Source organism: Theropithecus gelada, chromosome 6, assembly GCF_003255815.1.
Source record: "Theropithecus gelada isolate Dixy chromosome 6, Tgel_1.0, whole genome shotgun sequence".
NCBI classification, from domain to species: domain Eukaryota; kingdom Metazoa; phylum Chordata; class Mammalia; order Primates; family Cercopithecidae; genus Theropithecus; species Theropithecus gelada.
Genome location: NC_037673.1, coordinates 53,179,960 through 53,196,528, shown reverse-complemented (window position 1 = coordinate 53,196,528; position 16,569 = coordinate 53,179,960). Strand labels below are relative to the sequence as shown.

Below are 16,569 nucleotides of genomic sequence, written 5' to 3'. Positions count from 1 at the left end.
ATATCCCTGCAGTCCCAGCTACTTGGGAGACTGAGGCAGGAGGATCACTTGAAGCCAGGGGTTTGAGGCTGCAGTGAGTTATGATTGCACCACTGTACTCCAGCCTGGGTGACAGAGTGAAACCCCATCTCTTAAAAAAAGAAAATGCTGGATAAAGTGTGCACTATCCCTTGGATCTTTCATGTAGCTCGACATTTTTATTTTTTTAAATTTTTCCAAATGTGAAAAAGACAAGTCGTGACATTTATTTATCTTTTGATCTCTCTCTCTCTTTTTTACATCTTTTTTTCTATTCGAGTAACATTTATCCCATAGGAACTTGTAGTCTGGCTGCTCACTTGGACACAAGTGCCTTCCAGGAGTTCACGGTGAAGTGTAACAGACACGTACACAGTTGAATTACAACCCAGCTAGGCTTGCCAGATTTAGCAAATAAAAATTAGAATGCTCAGCTCAATTTGAAGTTTAGATGAATAACAAATAATTGTTCATATATGTTCTAAATATTGCATGAGACGTATGTGTAATACAAATCATTCATTATTTATCTGAAACTCAAAATTAATTGGGCATCCTCCATTGTACCTGACAACCCTAATTTACATGACATAATAGCTACTATCAATGAATATAAACAGAAAGGGCTGTGGGAACACAAAGACCTGAACGAACAACGACCTGTCCCCTTCTCAGGGGAAGAAAAATAAAGAAGGCCTTCAAATAAGGAGCCACGTTGCCACGTAATGAAACCAGGAACTGCACCTGCCAGTGATCTGAATAAACCAGATCAGAATATTCGGGAAATTGTGAAACGCTTATGCAGGCTGGAGCATAGGGTGCCATATGGTAGGTGCCTTGAGATCAGCTAAGGAGGTTGGATACTATTCAGTAGCCCCTGGGTACCCTGAAAAAAATTTATGCAGGGGAGTGACAGGGTCAGACTTGTTTTTAGGGTAAGAAATCTGGAGTAGGGAATGAGCCATAAGAAGAGAGGAAGGTTAAGATGAGCAGTTACTGTAATTCAAGGAGAGTACCTGATAAGGGCTGAAACTAAGCCAGTGGCTCTGGAGATAAGAGGAGAAGCCAAATTTGAGAGATGATGACTGTTAGACATGTCAGAACTGTTGATGGGCAAGGCATCTGGCAGTGACAAGCATGACTGAAATGTCTAGCTTGGGAGATTGGGAAACCAGTGACGCTGTGAACCGTATGCTGTAGTGTGTATATAAAGTAACTCTTAGCAGCAGTTAGCAAATGTTTAGCAGCAGTTAGCAAACGTTTAGCAGCAGTTAGCAAATGTTCAAAGTATCCTAATCAGGAATCTACCCTTCAAGGGCAGTTAATTAGCTGTTAGGAATCCCAATCAGGAATCAATAACCTTCAAAGGTGGTTATTTAACACTTCAAATAGTTTGTCAAAATCTAACCCAGAGGGTTTGTTACTTGGCATAAGGGATAGGTAGGAGGAGCACAGCTCTACCACCCTGGCCTGCAGAATCTGGCACGCCCAGCAGTTTATTACCATCTTCAGGTCTCACTTCCCGATGGTCCTGCATTTTTTAAAAAATTATTCTCTAAGTTCTAGGGTACATGTGCACAACAAGTAGGTTTGTTACATATGTATGCATGTGCCATGTTGGTGTGCTGCACCCATTCACTCATCATTTACATTAGGTTTATCTCTTAATGCTATCTCTCCCACCTCCCCCCACCCCACGACAGGCCCCGGTGTATGATGTTCCCCTCCCTGTGTCCACGTGTTCTCATTGTTCAATTCCCATTTATGAGTGAGAATATGCGGTGTTTGGTTTTCTGTCCTTGCAATTGTTTGCTCAGAATGATGGTTTCCAGCTTCATCTATGTCCCTACAAAGGACATGAACTCCTTTTTTATGGCTGCATAGTATTCCATGGTATATATATGCCACATTTTCTTAATCCAGTCTATCATTGATGGACATTCAGGTTGGTTCCAAGTCTTTGCTATTGTGGATAGTGCTGCAATAAACATACGTGTGCATGTGTCTTTATAGCAGCATGATTTATAATCCTTTGGGTATATACCCAGTAATGGCATGGCTGGGTCAAATGGTATTTCTAGTTCTAGATCCTTGAGAAATCGCCACACTGTCTTCCACAATGGTTGAACTAGTTTACACTCCCACCAACAGTGTAAAAGTGTTTCTATTTCTCCACATCCTCTCCAGCACCTATTGTTTCCTGACTTTTTAATGATCACCATTCTAACTGGTATGAGATGGTATCTCATTGTGGTTTTGATTCGCATTTCTCTGATGATGAGCATTTTTCATGTGTCTGTTGGCTGCATAAATGTCTTCTTTTGAGAGGTGTCTGTTCATATCCTTTTCCCACTTTTTAATGGAGTTGTTTGATTTTTTCTTGTAAATTTGTTTAAGTTCTTTGTAGATTCTGGATATGAGCCCTTTGTCAGATGGGTAGATTGCAAAAATTTTCTCCCATTCTGTAGGTTGCCTGTTCACTCTGATGGTAGTAAAAGATGGTCCTGCATTTTTAACTGCATGAAGATCTGATCATTTTCCTAGGCTGGCCCATTTTGCCTTCAAAATAGTTTTGCATTTGTTTTCATGTTTATGAATAAATATTAATTGATGTGTCTGCCGAAATTCAATCCAAGCTTACTTTCATTTTAACATGCCATACTCTCTAGTAGTGAGGTTGGGAATAAAGTGACGTGTGGTCCCCCCCACACACCTTTCTCTTGCCTCTGGATGCTACTATATTATTAGCAGGTATCAAACAAACATGAAATGTTTGCTGCATTGTTAGCAGTGGAATGTATCTGAGTCACAAGGCACCAAAGTCTGTTACCAGCAGTGAATCCGTACAGGTCTGCAGCAACCTGAGTTCTTGCTTTCTTAGAAAAATAATTCACCTGAGGGGCATAAGGCAGAAGGAGAGACAGAGGCAAGTATTAGAGCAGGAATGAAAGTTTATTAAAAAGCTTTAGAGCAGGAAAGAAAGCAAGAAAAGTACACTTGGAAGAGGGTCAAGCGGGCGACCTGAGAGATCAAGCGCATGGTTTGACCTTTCGATTTGGGGTTTTATATGTCGCCATGCTTCCAGGGTCTTACGTTCCTTTTCCCCGACTCTTCCTTGGAGTGGGCCATCTTCATGTGCAGTGGCCTGCTAGTGATTGGGAGGGGAGCATGCGCAGTGTGTTTACTGGAGTTATATGCATGCTCACTTGAGGCTTTCTTCTCTGGCCAGTAGAATGTTCCGGGAAGGTCATATACCAGTTAAATTCCACCATTTTGCCTCTCAATCCACATGCTTGAGCCCACTCACCCAACTCCTGAGATCTTATGAAGAACCTGCTAAGCACCAGTTTCAGGGGTTTTTTGGTGTTTGTTTTGTTTTTGAGATGGAGTTTCACTCTTGTCACCCAGGCTGGAGTGCAATGGCACTTTCTCAGCTCACTGCAACCTCTGCCTCCCAGGTTCAAGTGATTCTCCTGCCTCAGCCTCCCAAGTAGCTGGGATAATAAGCACGTGCCACCACACCCAGCTAATTTTTGTATTTTTAGTAGAGACAGGGTTTCACCATGTTGGCCAGGCTGGTCTCGAACTCCTGACCTCAAGTGATCCACCTGCCTCGGCCTCCCAAAGTGCTGGGATTACAAGCGTGAGCCACCGCGCCTGGCCCAGATTTTTCAATCTATTGGGAGACTGCGTTTCCCTGGTGCTGGCTGCGACCAATTATTATTTTAGAGAGGCAGTTTAACAACCTCCAATCATCACCTGATGGTCGCCTGACATTCCTAGTGGGAGGTAGGGGGCCCTCTCCTGCCCTCCTCATATCTGATTAGCTACCTACTGTAATAGGATGACCAAACCGTTCAAAACAGAAGCCACTGGAAATTGACTCTAGGTAGAAATAAGGAGTTCCCTTTAAAAGTCATGGCACTCGTCTGGGTGCAGTGGTGTGTCACACCTGTAATCCCAGCACTTTGGGAGGACAAGTTGGGAGGATTGCTTGAGGCCAAGAGTTCAAGACCAGCCTGGGCAACATAGTAAGACTCCATCTCTACAAAAAAAAAAAAAAAAAAAAAAGAAGAAGAAGAAGAAAAATAGCCAGGCATGGTGGCACACACCTATAGTCCTAGTTACTCAGAAGGCTGAGGCAGGAGGATTGTTTGAGCCCAGAGGTTGGAGGCTGCAGTGGAGTTGTGATTATGGCACTGCACTATAGCCTGGGTGACAGAGAAAGACTCTAACTCAAAAACTGGAACTCATACCCCTGCCCAACAGACACATCCAGAACATACTGTTTACTTCATGCCTCCTGAGAGATTCCCCTTCCCCAGCCCTCAGTGAGCCACATTGAACTGACCGTGTTCAGCTGAAGAAACATGATCACACATGATGACTTTCTCAAAAGTCTGGAAAGACTTAAAAAATAAAGTAAAATAAACCCAAGCATCCCATCGCAAATGTTGGCTCCAAATAGAAGATTTTATTGTAAACCTTCCAGACATTTAGACTCCACTGTTATTTTTGAAAAGACATTCCAATAACAGATGCCCCTTCAATTGGGGCATGGTTTGATAGAAAGCAGCAGGCACAATTTAAAAAAAAAAAAAAAAAAGCACTCTTGGGATGTCAAAATAAATTAGCTGTGATGCTGAAATTATTTCCTGTTAGGTTTAATGAAGTTAACAAGATAAGTAAATTTGAAAAACAGCGTTAGCAACCAGGGGCTAATCTCCTCCCAAACATGGAGCACTTTCAGACATTGATAACAATGTGTGTGGAATTTCTTTCATTTATTTTTATGTATCACAATGCTTTCATTCCATGTCTATTTTTCAAAATCTTTGAGATTTCTTTTGAGCTGAACTTACTTGTAATTCTCTTTTGCAATATAGCTAGAAATCTGTGACTCAAGTATTTTGCTATTTTTCATGTTCTGTTTCTACATTGTTGTAGTACCTCCAACAAACAGATAAATGACAATTAAAGAAAAGGTTGAAGTTGTTATTTACATGGCATTTGGAGATTATATGGACTTTTCATTGAACCAAGTTTTCTTGGTCCCAATTAGCATAAATTGTTAAGACTTGACAGCAAGTTAGAGCCATGACCCCTACCCAGAGGAACTTAGGATATAAAAATAACCCCCTCCAAAGATGGTTCTCTTACTGTTTCCAATCATTACTCCCTAGCTTATGCATAAACTGCCTTTAAAAATGTAGATAGGGCTGGGCACGGTGGCTCACACCTGTATTCCCAGCACTTTGGGAGACCAAGGCAGGCAGATAACCTGAGGTCAGGAGTTCGAGACCAGCCTAGCCAACATGGCAAAACCCCATCTCTACTAAAAATACAAAAATTAGCTGGGCATGGTGGCACATGTCTGTAGTCCCAGCTACTTAGGAGGCAGATGCAGGAGAACTGCTTGAACCTGGGAGGTGGAGGTTGCAACGAGCCGAGATCACACCACTGCATTCCAGCCTGGGCGACAGAGTGAGACTCTATCTCAAAAAAAAAAAAAATGTGGGTAGGCACACAGATCTTGAGGTCATCAGACACATTTCTAGTCCCAACTGTTTCCCTGTTATTCACTTATCTCTTCAGTCATTAGTTTCACCACCTGAAAAATGAGTGGGTAGTATCCTTGATAATAAATATTATTCATTAAATATTTAATAAGTGCTAGGTCCTTTACTAAGGACTTCACATACATCATCTAATTGATGCTAACAATAACCTTTTAAGGTATTATCTCTATTTTACAAGTGTGAAACTGAGGCACAGAGAAGTTAAGTAACTTTCCAAAGGCCACTCAGTAAGCAAGTGACTAAGCCGGCATTCAAATACAGATTGATTCAAGTCCACAGGCCACACCTGCCTATAGCCACAATGCCTCCCGCTGTGAGATACCACCTCTGGGATCCCTTTCAGATGAACTTCTCCAAGGTGCTGTGATTCTTTTAGAGTACTGTTATTTGCAAAAAAGAGAAAATACCTTGAGTGATAGGAGAACAATGGTTCCATGGCTAGAAATATAAAACAGAGAGGGATACCAGGGGAAAAAATGCATTCTGGTTTGCACCTAGTGAATTTCCTAGTGCCTGCAGAGATGTCCAGCAGACACTTGGAAACTTCAACTAGAACAAGGGACAAAAGTCAGAGCTGAAGATAAAGAACTAAATCCCTTGCAAGAAGGTAATGACTGAAATTAAGCAACTGAAAGAGAATGCCAAGGGAGAAGCCCTGGAAAGAGGAAGGGTCCATCCTTGGGATCAACTGCCCGAGGATGCAGGAGCCAGAGAAGGACGTATAGGGGCTGAGTAGGAGAACCTCAAGGATGACACTTCTGAAGCAAAGTTAAGAAGAATCTGCAGAGGGGATGGCCCACAATGCCAAGTGGCACTCTCTCTGAAGTCAAGGAGATCAAGACCAGGTAAGAAGCCACTGGGATGGACCATTTGGAGTCACTAGCAGTTCTCATTGGGCAGGTATGTTGTTTTGGGGATGAAAGCCTGAACGCAATGGGTTAAGTAGTGGGACTGGGAAGAACTGATCTGGAGGCAGAAGGTGTCTGTAAACTGGGTCCCAGAGTGTTAAACCTGCCCAGGATCACAAGGTTAGTTAGTGACAGAGGCAGGACCATTATTTGGATATGCTAATCTTTTTTCCTTCATACCACACTCCTTGTAGATATACAAAATTTTCTTTCAGGTTTCTTTCAAATAATAGATCCATTTGGCTTTGTGTGATATATAGAGGAAAGGATGACTGTCCTACGTATGTCTGACTTGGTGAAATTAATATTACCCTTGGACATATGATGCTTAATAATCTCACTGAAACAACCTCAACAGATTGTTTCACTGTCACCTGCCTCAGGCCTGAAAAACCACAGTAAGAAGCTTATTCAGTGCAAGATCAAATCAATCAAGATTAAACCAATGAAAAATCAATACAAGACTAGCTGGATGATTGGATCCATGCAATCCCTGGATCTCCTGAATACCAAGAACTCTCTACTGACCTTCAGCTGCCCACCCACAGGAATGATGACACTCGGGGCTTGATCATCACCTGAAGCTTCCCCTCATGAACCCCTGACCCCCCATCTCATCTCCTCATCCCTTCATATCTGCTCTTTTACCTCACAGATACCACAAGCCCCTGATCCTCTGTCTTCTCCTAATCATCAGCCTGCTCCAGGCTGAACTTCATTGTTGATCACAAGTCCTCTTCTCTCACAGACTCTTCAGCTCCCTCACACCACAGTCCTACTACTGCCCCTGCCCAGCAAAACAGACAGGCTGGCCAGCAGCACCATAACCAGCCTTGTCTGCTCTCTTCACCCTGGCTGCTAAGGCCAATACAGCATCCTGGATCTCCAGCATCCATCTGCCCACTAGTCCTTTGATTCATCCAGCGTGAACTTCCTCACCTTGCCAAGCCTCAGCTCAGTCTTCACGTGACCTCTCTCTCCTTCTCTTGCATCACACCTTGTGTGTGATCCTTTCTCTTGATCAGAAAGGAGCCCTTCACCTTCCTGCCCCCTTCACTGTAAGTACATTTACATTCACACTCATCCTTTTTTCCTTTTCCCTAGCGGCTGCAGCTCAGATCTTCCTCTTCTTGTTCAGAGTTAACCATTGCCCTGAGCCACATTCATTTCTTTCCAGGTGCTACACGCCCAGCCTCTTCGTCTCTCTGGGATACTTGTCCCCAAAGTTTATAATTATGGGAGCACTTTTCCAGGCCTGAAACACCCACCGTTTGACCAGGTGCTCCTCTAGCTTCTAGCAAATCCCCTTCCCCCCGCTTCTCACCCAAACTTTCACAAATGTAGCCTACACTCTTTCTTCGTCCTCATTGCCCATTCCTCAGTTGCTACAGCCTGGCTTCTGCCCTCCTTCCTCAGCTGAAACCAGTCTCCCAGGCTCCCATATGCTAGCTAACGAGCTTCCCCTCCTTCCCTCACCAACCCCTCTGCTTTGTCTATGTTGTTAATGACTCTCTCATACTCAAAACTCCCCTGGCTTCTGTGACCCTACACTTTCACGATTCTCCTCCTCTTTCATTCATTCATTCATTCATTCAAAAAAAATCACTTATTGGCACTTACTACGTGCCAGGGATTACAGGGATCTAGGGGTGAGGAAAGCAGACACAACGCCCGTCCTTGTAGAGCACACTGTCTAGTGAGAGAGTCAACAGTAAACAGGCCAGGAAACAGGCAGCCAATTCTTGTTATTCAGCCTAGTTATGGTCTAGTCTGTAAAGCCTCTGCAGACAATGAATTAATGAACACTGAATCACTGCTCCTGGGAAGAGTACACTTCCTTCCAGCCTCTGGTCACAATATTTCATAAACCAAACATACATGATCTTCTTTTATATATGTTTATTTTACAGACACCTTATTTAATGTATATTTATGAGTAATTAATTATATGCAGTATTTTTAATAAGAAAACACTAGCTGAGAAGAGTTTAACATGTTCCTGATCCTGAGTAACAAGATTTCTCCCAGGTCAGAGTCTCTCTGTTCATTATAATCATTTCCTGAGCTGCTTTCCCATCTTGCCCTAGCATCCAGGCCTTAGATTGATGCTTTTATTAATTTGCTGGATTTATTCTCTCTCTCTCTCTCTCTCTTTCACTTTCTCTCTCACTCTCTCTCTCACACAGACACATGCACGCACACATACATGCCCCAAAGCACAAAATACACACACATTTAGCATTTTTCAACTCAAGTCATCGGAGCTTGTGTCTCATCTCATTATCATCCTACAAATCATCTTGACACATTTATTTCTGCTTCTCCAACTTTAATTTCTAGGATGCTGATATGGTTTAGCTGTGTCCCCACCCAAATCTCAACTTGAATTGTATCTCCCAGAATTCCCACATGTTGTGGGAGAGACACAGGGGGAAGTAATTGAATCATGGGGGCTGGTCTTTCCCGTGCTATTCTCGTGATAGTGAATAAGTCTCATGAGAGCTGATGGGTTTATCAGGGCCTTCTGCTTTGCTCCTCTCTCATTTTTCTCTTGCCGCCACAATGTAAGAAGTGCCTTCCTCCTCCCGCCATGATCCTGAAGCCTCTCCAGCCATGTGGAACTGTAAGTCCAATTAAACTTCTTTTTGTTTCCAGTTTCTGGTATGTCTATTAACAGCATGGAAAGGGATTAATACAGATGCTGTGTTTAAAATTCAACTTGACACATCATATTTTCCTGAGAATCAAGATGGAATTGCATTAGGCAGAGGTGAATGTGAAGATTACTGTGGATTCGGCGAGGGGCAGAAGTATAGAAATGAGAGTGACTCCAGAGTCAGACAGACTGGGAAAAGATTATGACTGCCATTCACTAACTGAGGCCTCAGCTAAGGCACTTACCTTCTCTGAGCCTCAATTTGCTCATCCACAAAGCGGAAGTAAAGTATCTCAAAAGAATGCTGTGAAGATTAGATGTATATTTCATGCAGGTTCCCTGGCACACAGTTAGGGCTCAATTAATGCCACTTTCTCCCCCTTCAGACTTATTCAGTTCTCAGGATGATCTCTGTGCCACTTGCCTGGAGCAATTTTTTGAGCCCACTGGAGTAGGAGCTGGTATTAAGAGCACCTTTCGGTACTGCAGAGAAGGAAATTCTCATGGCTTAAACATGGAGTGAGAGAGCTCGAAGAGGAGGCAGGAATCTTGGGAAAAGAAGAAAGGGGTGGTGAGACAAGAGGCAGTTTCTAGCACATGGGGAGGGGAAGAGGAGATCATAACAAGGTACTGTGTGTGATGGGGAAGAAAGAACTGGGAGGAAAAGAAGGGAGCAGGCGGAGTGAGGCAACCAACCAAAGCAGGGAAAGCAAATGACTGTCACCACATGGGCCACCGTCTCTCCACGGTGGGAGAAGCCAAGCACCTCCTCAGACTCAGTTCACAGGAAGGTGACACTGCAGGAGAAGGCTCTGGGAGGTCCTCATCAGGGTGCAGGGCCCCCAGCCAAGAAGAAGGAGCCGCTATGAAGTCTATTCCCATGGCTAGGTTGCTGAACCCCGAGTGTGGAGACATATGGGGCAAAAGAGAGCATCAAACGAAATAGGGAACCCAACTATCAGGCCTAGCTGTCATGTGGGTCTAAACTCCAACTGCTTTTAATATAAGGACCCATATTTAAGTAAAAAATGGACATACCTCCTTCATGAGAGTACTTACTCTTACAGCCACATGGCACACAAAAACTGCTTAGTGCAAATGGAGATATTTGAGGGCTCCTTTCAATTATGTCACCACTCCACAGGGATCCACAGCCGTGGGATCCAGAGCAACTCCATGAGAGAGAATGAAAACCCCAAAATTTATCAAAGGGCTCTCTTTTCCAGGTTTACAGAGGGAGAATTGGGGTCCTTGTGTCGATTCTTCCAAGGGAAAGGACCACCTTCTCCCCTCTCCCTCTGCACTCCAGAGCAGCAGAGTCTGACCCTTATAATTACATTCTTGCCGCACTTGGATTTCTTCCCGTTTATTCCCCACCCCCATTCCCCCCTTTGCCAAATTCCTCTTCCTGATGAGTCAGGGATTAAAAATGCTTGGCATCCTTGCTGAATAAATAGTATTTGTCCACAGTGACACTGGTCAGTGGCAAACTGCCTTTGTTCTGTGATGAGGAGCATGAGCACACAACTTGTAAGTTGTCTATCCAGGACTCTGGTCCTATATGAGCATCAAACTCATGCCCTTGGCCTTGTTTATGTCCTGTTGCAACTAGCTAGGCTGGCTTGCACAGAGGGAAGGAGTGAAGATAGAGGGAGAAAGGGAGAGAAGGAGGTGGGGGGAGACAAACATGTGCTGGTTTTATACAAATCTTCTCCCATTTAATCATACCTGTGATGTAGACAGAATCAGTCCCATTTTACAGATCCAGAGAAATTCAGTCAGTTGCCAGATTTGCAAGGGTTCGAAAAACTAGAATGCGAACTCTCCTATTCTGATTGGGAGCCTGTCATTGTTTGAGCCACATCAAGCCACTGATGGAAGTGAGCAGGCAGTTGACTGAAATTGATTGCCTTTCTGCCAGCCTCTAGGCCTTAGGAAATGGCCTGCCTCAGATAGAATGGAAATTGCAGTGGGCATCAGACAGCACTTTCCTCTTCCCCCTTGGCCTCTGGCGTCAGGCTGCCCCAGAGGGAGATCTGTTGTGTTTCCAGCAGCTCTGGAAGAGACGTTTCTTCTGGAGTGATGGACACAGCAGTGTCCTGTTATTCCCCTGCAAGTCCCACTGGGGTGTGGCAGCCATGGCAGGAATTGCTTACTTCCCTTAGCAGGCCCTGACCATCACAGGTGCTCACATTAGCTCAGGAAACTCTGCCATATGAGCTTCTTATGTCTCCTGCCTTTCACAGCTTCAGGCACCTCTTCAAATGCTTTTTAATTCAGCTGGCGTGGTGGTTCACAACTGTAATCCCAGCACTTTGGGAGGCTGAGGTGGGCAGATCACTTGAGCCCAGGAGTTTGAGACCAGCCTGGGCAACATGGTGAAACTCTGTCTCTACAAAAAAATACAAAAATTAGCTGGGCGTGGTGGTGTATGCCTGTGGTCCAAGACACTCAGGAGGCTGAGGTGGGAGGATCACCTGAACCCAGGAGGTCGAGGCTGCAGCGAGCCATGATGGTGCCACTACACTCCAGTCTGAGCAACAGAGTGAGACCCCATTTCAAAAATAAATAAAATAAATGCACAAATTCAGACTCTCACGAGCCATTCATTCCCAAAGATCCCATTTGTGCTTAAGTCTGGTACTTTACAGACAGGATGAACAAGGCTCAGAGAAGCAAAGAGACTTCTGAAGGTCACATGGCAAGTGAACGACAGAACTAGGGCCAGAATCAAGGTCCCTGACTATTCTTCAGTCACTCAGCAGACATTCATTGAGTGCCTAGAATCTGCTAGGCACCACTCCGGGTGCCGGGTGTCCATTGCTGTCTTAGAAGCAAGCTGCGCTGCTCCACTGGGGCTTCCCTGCTCCCCTCTCCTGGATGCTTTTCATTCCCAGCCCCAGAGTCTAACCCCAAGACCTCCAGGGCCACTCACCACAGCATTCCTGAAGACTTAGAAGAAGTGCTTTTGTGTGCAGCCCTTTCCTCCAAGACCCTGGAATGCACGTTCGCAGGACTTGCTGATTTATGGCCATGTTGCCTTTCAAAGAATTCCCTGGCCTGCGTTAAGTCAACAGATTTGAGAAAAGGCTTGCTAAAAGTTCTGTCACAGGAGCCAGTTGTTCCTTGTGTTCGCAGGATGCTTTCGTTAACCCTGGGCCCTGCTCAGGCCAGTAACAGCACACCCTGGGCCAACGACTGCTCAGGATCTGTGTGTAAGATATGGAAACTCTGTCATATAAATGTATTTAGTGCCATATCCAACCCTGCCCCTCCCGTGAATAGCCCTAAGCCTCTATTCTGTCATTTATCATTCTTTGTTTTAACTGCCTTAATCGTTTTTGTGATCATATTAGCCTATTTTCTATTTTTATCCTCTTGTCATTCTGCCCGTCAACTGAGAGCAGTGCCACATCGTGTTTGGACGTGCTGACCTTTCTGAAAACAATTCATTCATTCACTGATTCATTCATTCATCCACTCATCCATTCAACAATCCTGGCCCTGTCCTGGGAACTGAGGATGCAGCAATAAAGAAATAAAGATGGCTGCTGCCTGCCAGGTGCACTGCCCAGATCCTTGTTCAGGGCCACTCTGCTCATTCCCCAGCTGCCAGAATTGTTACTGGCTGATGACCCACACTGAGTCCTCCCTGTGAATTGTCCTTGGCCAAAGGGAGCTGTGTCCCCTTCCTGGGGACACTCTGCATCCAATGACTGGCTGATTTGGGGCCCACCTCCTTTGTCTCAATTCAGGACATCCCTGAAGCACTTCCCCAGCTTCAGGGCTCCCCTGGGAATCAGCGGAGACCTCTGTTGCAACTGAATCACAATCCAAGTCCACTCTCTGCCCAGTCTTGCCTCCTTCACACCCTATGGCTGCTGTGCCTGAGAGCACCCCCCCGCCATAACCCTCCTGGAACACAAATCTCCAGCTCAGAGTTTTGTTCCCAGGGAGATCATCCTATGACACCTGCTATCATGCAGTTTGTATTCTAGGAGTGACAGAAAATTAACAAACACAGTTATGTGAAAACTGACATTGCTGTGGGAAGAAATAGAGGGGGGTCAGGGGATCAGGGATACAGAATGGGAAGAAGATTAATTCTTCATACTCAACAGAATGATTGGAATAGGCATCTCTGAGAATGTGACGTTTGAGCAAAGACTTGAAATTAGCAAGTTGAATGTCCAAAAGCTTCTGAATCCAAAATTGAGCCTGGATCAGTCAGGATTTCCCAGAGAAACAGAACCAATAGGATGTGAATGTGTATATGTGTTTGTGTACATATATGTGAATATATACATGCATATACACTAGAATCTGTTTCAAGGAATTGGCTAATGGCATTGTGGAGCCCAGCAAGTCTGAAGTCTACAGGGAAGGCCAGCAGCTGGAATAGGTAGGAGTTGATGCTTTAGTCTTAGGGCAGAATTTCTTCTTCTCTGGGAAACCTCAATTTTTGCTCTTAAAGTCTTCAACGGGTGAGGTGAGGCCCAATCACATTATGAAAGATAATCAGATTTACTTATAGTCTACTATTTGTGAATGTTCATCGCATCCCCAAATACCGTCACAGCAGCACCTAGGTTAGTATTTGATTAGGCACTGGGTACTATTAGCCACGCTGACACAGGAACCTGACAATCACAGCTACTCTGTCTCACACATATGCATCCCAACACCTTTCCCTGCTTTACTTTTCTCCTTAACACCCATCAAGAGCTGACATTCTGTGTATTTTACCCTCCCCAGTGTCTTACACCAAGCCCCTTCATTCATTTATGTAGTACCTGTTTATTATCCTGAAAACATATAAGTTGGTAGCCTTCCAGTGTGAGTATCCCTAAGAGAAAATACACATAAAAAAATAAGGACTTAGAAATAATAGTTGGGGTGGAGGAACTTCTGGCAGTGGCAGCTCAAGTGGCCAAGACAAGATGGGTCAAAGTCAGGGTGGTGGTCATGGTCCTGGATGTGGCAAGAAGGATGACAAGGACAAGAAAAATAAGTACTAACCTCCTGTACCAACTAGGGTGGGGGGAAAAGAAGAAAAAAACAAAGGGACAAGATGCTGCCAGTAAACTGTCACTGGTGACACTTCATACTCAGTGTCGGTTAAAATTACTGAAGTTAGAGAGAATTAGACTATCTTCTCATGGAGGAAGAATTCATTAGAAATCAGGAACAAACAAAACCATTAGAAGAAAAGCAAGAAGAGGAAAGATCAAAAGTGGATGATCTGAGGGGGACCCCGATGTCAGTAGGAACCTTGGAAGAGATAATCGATGACAATCATGCCATCGTATCTACATCTGTGGGCTCAGAACACTATGTCAGCATTCTTTCATTTGTAGACAAGGATCTGCTGGAACCTGGCTACTCGGCTCCGCTCAGACACGAGGTACATGTCGTGATAGGGCTGCTGATGGATGACATGGATCCCCTGGTCACAATGATGAAGGTGGAGAAGGCCCCCCAGGAGACCTATGCCAATACTGGGGTGTTGGACAACCAAATTCAGGAAATTAAGGAATCTATGGAGCTTCCTCTCATTCATCCTGAATATTATGAAGAGATGGGTATAAAGCCTCCTAAAGGGGTCATTGTCTGTGGGCCACCTGGCACAGGTAAAACCTTGTTAGCCAAAGCAGTAGCAAACCAAACCTCAGCCTCTTTCTTGAGAGTGGTTGGCTCTGAACTTATTCGGATGTGATGGGCCCAAACTCGTACGGGAAATGTTTCAAGCTGCTGAAGAATATACACCATCCATCGTTTTGGGGACCATCCAATGTCCCAATTGAGGCCAGTGGGACAAAAAGATGTGACTCCAATTCTGGTGGTGAGAGAGAAATTTAGCAAACAATGTTGGAACTGGAACTGTTGAACCAGTTGGGTAGATTTGAGTCTAGGGAAGATGTGAAAGTTATCATGGCCACAAAACAAATAGAAACTTTGGATCCAGGACTTATCAGACCAGGTCGCATTGACAAGAAGATCGAGTTCCACCTGCCTGATGAAAAGACTAAGAAGCACATCTTCCAGATTCACACAAGCAGGATGACACTGGCCGATGACATAACCCTGGACGACTTGATCATGGCTAAAGATGACCTCTCTGGTGCTGACATCAAGGCAATCTGTACAGAAGCTGGTCTGATGGCCATAAGAGAACATAGAATGAAAATAACAAATGAAGACTTCAAAAAATCAAAAGAAAATTGTTCTTTATAAGAAACAGGAAGGCATCCCTGAGGGGTTCTATCTCTAGTGAACCACCGCTGCCATCAGAAGATGGTTGGGAGCTTTCTCAATCCCTGAAAGGGATGAGGTTGGGGGAGTTGTCCAGAGGAATCCCTGTTCCCATTGATTTTTATTAGCAAAACATCTTGTGTGTATTTCGGAGTACGATGTGTAAGTGCCCAGTGGGTAGCCTTTGTCTGTTGGTCACTGTGCAACACTCTGCTTCCAAATATAGCATGCTGTTTCACACACACACACAAAAAAAGGTGGTTGATGCTAAACAAGAGGTGGTGTCAGGTGGGTAACATGAAAGTGCTGGTTAATATCCTGAGTTAATGGGTTCAGAGATTTCAAAGGAGGATGAAACTTTGACTTGAGAAGGATTTTTTTACCTTTCTGAGGTTTCATCTGAGAGAGCAATCCACTTGGGCACAAAATGAATTTATAAGAGCAGCAAACAGAACCAAGCCTGAAAGCATCACTAGTCTCTGTGCTGGGTCTATTTGAGCACCTTGATGCCAATTCTCTAAGCCTGAGTGGGAGGCAGGCTTACCTAGAGTGTCTTTACTTTTTAAGTATGTGCAATCTGATGACCCCTTCTCTCTCATCAGGTTCAGCTTTGTCTGACCAGTACTTAAGGCAAATGTTGGCCTCACAAACTTTTCCAAACACCAAGCATTTAATAAGAGTATCAACTCTGGCTCATGCAAAAGTGGGTGACTTATAGAAATAATGGGGACAGAAACAGAGGTGTTGTTGTCAGCTAATCATCCCTTTTCCTGGAAAATTTAAATATTTTCCATAAAATTATTATACAGTTATTCACTTTAAAGCTATTCTCAAATGTCCATAGAGGCTCAGTCATGAACGAATATTCATTGAGGCTTCACACTGTCTGGGCATGTCAGGAAACATCCATGTAATAAATAGACATGAGCACATATCTATGAAAACTTGGCTAGTTACTCAAGGCAATGTGTGTCCAAGCATAACCTGGAAATTTGTCCCATAAGGATTCAGAAGCAGGAGAGAAAATGTCACTATTAACTGAAATGCATAGAAAAGGCTTCGTGATGGAAGGAGAATAGAACTCAGACAGAGAAGAGGAAAGAAGGACCTCTGGGTGGGAAGGCACCCAGAGCAAAGGCACCCAAGTGGGAATGCG

At 44.3% G+C, this 16,569-nt stretch overlaps 1 pseudogene; it reads left to right on the top strand.

Annotated features, from left to right (window-relative positions):
* Nucleotides 1–14,101: 14,101 nt before the first annotated feature.
* On the top strand, nucleotides 14,102–15,432 carry LOC112626686 (annotated as a pseudogene).
* Nucleotides 15,433–16,569: the final 1,137 nt, after the last annotated feature.